Raw genomic sequence first — 4758 nt, forward strand, 5'->3', positions numbered from 1 at the left:
GCGAAACACATTTCGAACCGAACACTGATTTTGGTAATAAAATTCAATGATTTGCAAGCGTTGCTCGTTAGTAAGTCTATTCATGATGAAATTTCAAAGCATACTGAGCATCTTTCTCTTTGACACCATGTCTGAAATCCCACGTGATCTGTCAAATACTAATGCATGAAAATCCTAACCTCAAAAAAATCACCCGTTATATATACATACCCTCACAGCAAAAAGTATTAGCACAGAATTTTTCACAATACATGAAACTTCTTTTATTATAATTTTTTCCGATAACTTGTTATAAAAGTATTGTTCATACTACAGCAACAATCATAAAAAAATTTAATTTTTAACTTTGTGCAAATTCAATAAATTTTCAACAGAATTTTTAAAAAATTTTACTCAGAATTTCTAAGTATACAGTTTTGTAGGCCATTTTTAATAAAACAAAGGCAAACTTGAAGTTGCTAAAAAATCGCACTGGTTTTTGAGAGTTTTTTTTTTTCGTTGAAGGTGTTGAACATATTTTTATAAAAAAATTGGCAGAAAAAATTATACCTAATAAAAATTTTTGCATATATTGTGAAGAATTCTCTGTGCCAATAGTTTTTGCCGTGAGTGAATATAATTACGGTTCTGAAAAGTGTGTTAAAAAATCTTGAAATAAATAAACCCAGGCGCTTTTTTACGACGACAATTACACTTGACTCTATTTACAAGCTTTACTTAAGGATATAGCCGGATGGTTAGACGTGTTCTGAGCAGCATTCAACAAGTTTTTTCTAGTAGCGGTCGCCCCGCTAGGATGTACGTACACCCAGGCCCGACGAGAAGGGATAGTTTGTCGACAACGACAAGAAAGCCCGAAATTAACAAGGGCCCGGATTTTTTTGAAAATTAAATTGGTAAATAAAAATATTTTACTAAGTGGATAAATTTGATTACAAAATTTTAAGTGTTTTTTTTTTTGTTAGCGGAGGGTGTTCCCAGCACATATTTAGTACCGGGCCTGGGTTAGCTCTTGGTGGCCGCCTACACCTAATCCTCTTCTTTCACGGTTAGTCGGGGAACTAAAAAAACTTGAGTAAAAAAAAAACGTAAAAAAATGATTATTTTCAAACGAGATCCACTGTCTGCCGACTTTTCTATTAAACTCAACTCATTATAAAAATAAAAATCACATTAAAGACCCAACTCGTTTCTATTAAAAAAATGTAATCAGGACTATCACAGAATCCATCGTAGCTTCGATTTTCGTGAAATCTAGCTACGAACGTAAATTCGAAATTCGTAGAGAGCCTTCATCGAATCCGTTCATAATGAAGACACTCTATGACGAGTTTATGCTGCCGGAACAAAATTTAAAGCAGAGACCATAACAATTATAAGAAATAAAATTTAATATTGCTCTATAATTATTACTGAACAATGGAGAAGTTGTTTTCGTCTCGCAGGACGATTATCTTAAGATGTAAATTATTTTCGTCTTTTCATCTATACTAATTATATAGAGAGGTCCCTTTTTTGTAAAAAGTAATCTCGCGAACGGCTGGTCCGATTTTCATAAAATTTTTTATATAAATAGCTTTCAGCTATGACATGGTGGTTTGTCATAGGGACCAATCTATACGAAAAAATCGTATAATGGTGCGATTTGCTTAAAATTTGGTACGTAGGTAGCGTTTTGCTTAGATAGCATTTAGGATCCTTTTTCCGGGAAGTGGACCAGGAACCGATCTATTCGAAAAAATCATATTTAGCTTCTTGCATAGATTAGAATATAGGATCATTTTTTAGGGAAGTGGACCAGGGACCGATCTATTCGAAAATTTTTTTCCGGTAAGTGGACCACGGACCAATCTATTCGAAAAAATCTTATTTATGGTCCGATTTGCTTGAAATTTGGTACATAGGTAGCTTTTTGCCTAGACTAGCATATAGCATCCTTTTTCCGGTAAGTGGAATAGAGACCTATCTATTCGAAAAAGTCGTACTTATGGTTCAATTTGCACCTAGGCAGCTTTTTGCGAAATTAGCATATAGGATCCTTTTTTCCGGTGAGTGATCTAGTGACCGATCTATTCGAAAAAGTCGTTATGGTCCAATTTGCTTGAAATTTGGCACGTAGGCAGTTTTTTGCCGAAATTAGCATATATAATCCATTTTTTCCGCTAATTAGACCATGAACCGATCTTTTCGAAAAAATCTTCATTATGGTGCGATTTGCTTGAAAGTAAGGAGGTAGCTTATTGCCTGGATTGACATATAGGATACTTTTTTTCTGATAGGTGGACCAGATGCCGGGCGTGGCGCCTCACTGAAACTTCTTCTCATCTGTAAATACATATCGTTACCTTAATTCACAGAGCCGGACTGAGACACGCTAGAATGTATTTAATAGTTTTAAATTTAAGTTGCTCTTGTTACCGAGCAATGACATGCTAAATAGTACATTATTACTTGCTCCTGACATTATTTTGTGTTACTTACCGGAAATAATCAAAGTGGATTTTGTGGAACTGGACCCTTCGAACATTGTGTTATTAATACTATGACAGAGAACACGCAGTATACGTCGCACGAATATGTGGATATTCACCTAATTTACGGTGAAGCTTGCTGTAATGCCAGAGCTGCTCAAAGACTTTATGCAGAGCGATACCCCAATCGTCGGCATCCGGGCCGTGAAGTATTCGCCCGGAACCATAGAGAAATATATGAAGGTAAGTGATTTTTACACCTTTCTTGTTTGAAGCCATTCTTCTTTTAACTATAATTTTTAACTTTTTTAAGGTCGCATACCTGGAAGGCGTGGCGGCGAGACAGGACGTCCTGCAACGGTCGATGTTAAAGTTGTGTTAGAGGAAGTGGAACTAGGTCCATCGACTTCAGCGAGAATGATGGAAAGACGGACTGGAATACCAAAAACTACAGTTCACAAAGCTTTAAAATACCATCCCTACCACATTCAAAGTGTTCAGGCTCTACAAGAGAGAGATTACCTGTCGAGGGTTAGATTTTGCAGTGAAATGTTGTGAATGCATGATTCAGACCCCAACGTTTTTAATAAAATAATTTGGAGCGATGAATCATCATACAAACGTGATGGTTATTTTAATTTACGTAACCTTCACAGTTAGCAGATAGACAATCCTTACGAAATGAGATAAGATCGTTCGCAGTACCAGTACAAAATAAATTTATGGTGCGGTATTTTTAATTGTCAGATATTGGGACCTGTGGAACTGCCGCCAACGCTTAACTCTCACAGTCATTTAGAGTTCCTTCAGGAACGGCTTCCAACTCTTTTAGAAGATGTACCCTTAAACCTGCGGCGAAGACTATGGCTGCAAAATGACGGGTGCCCTGCTCACTACGGGAGTGAAGTAAGAGCTCATTTAGAAGAAACTTATCCTCGCCGATGGATTGGACGATACAGGCCAATCATGTGGCCCGCTCGATCGCCAGACCTGAATCCATTCGATTTTTTCTACTGGGGCTGTCTTAAGGACAAATTTTCTTCAAAACGAAGAACATTTGCGGGAACAAATAATTGGAGCTGCTGCTTAGATAGCCCAATTGAGTTTAAGATCTCTAAAAGCGTCTTTTCTTAAAAGGTGCCGAGCTTGTATTAGAGTAGAAGGTCGCCAATTTGAGCATATTTTATCAATAAATGAATAAATTTTTCTTCATACAACTCATGTATATTTTATTTCACGTGAACCCATCCTTCACAAAAAATATTGATAGATATAGCCCTTGTTATAGACTCTAGTCCGAATTCCGGTAAGTAACATAAAATAATGTCAGGAGCACGTAATAATGTACCTTTGTACTATTTAGCATGTCATTGGTCGGTAACAAGAGCAACTTAAATTTAAATCTATTAAATACATTCTAACGTGTCTCAGTTCTTTGCCCACAAAAGCGGCTATAACTTTTTTTTTCTATTCGAAACAGTAAGAGTGGTACCTTTCTGAAATCTCTGACATATGTCACAGCATATGTTACTTTGTCATGTCGTATACTTTCAGGCCTCACTTCTTTTTATTTAAAGAATTTTTGGCGACGCATACAAAAATCAAGTATTTATGGACATTTATCGTTTAAATAAAATCTGTAAATGAAGCTAAGGGTAAACTGCAGTCGAGCCGGCTCGGTGGTAAAAGGCATACATATACAGTGGTGGTCAAAACATATGGAACATTTACGTTTCTAAAATTATATCCATATCATTGGCTTATTTGAAAATTATTGGTTCTATACTTTTTTTTAAAGGATGATATTTTAGTCGGCTCATTGGCTGATTTTTCGAAACTGACTGAAATAACTACCGCTTTTGAAGATTTTACTTATAATCTGCAAAACAAGGAAACAATGGGTCATATTAGGGTGTTCGATTATTTGCCTTTTTTCAAAACCGGTTTTCGAGTTATTCGAAAAATTGGAATTTGAAAAAAACCGGTTCCCGATTTGGAAATTGACAGAAAAAACGGATAAACCGGTTTTATTTTACATAGTTTCCATACAGTGAAAATGCTTGTTTTTGTTTTGGTATGAAGTCATGACCAAAAATTACAATCTACCCGATTCTGAACAGACACTACCTGGAAGTTTTCTCTCCTTTCCCCTATCATGAATAAAAATTCCCTGAGGATTTTTTCTTTTATGCTACCAAAAAACTGTCAAACAGCTCTTTCGAAGTTCGAGTTTCCTTCTCACTGGGAATTAACAGTTGGGAAGATTTTTATCTCGGGAGAAACAAAA

The sequence above is a fragment of the Rhagoletis pomonella genome, unplaced genomic scaffold (assembly GCF_013731165.1).
Source record: "Rhagoletis pomonella isolate Grant_MI unplaced genomic scaffold, Rhpom_1.0 Rhpom_scaffold_00005, whole genome shotgun sequence".
Classification (NCBI taxonomy): domain Eukaryota; kingdom Metazoa; phylum Arthropoda; class Insecta; order Diptera; family Tephritidae; genus Rhagoletis; species Rhagoletis pomonella.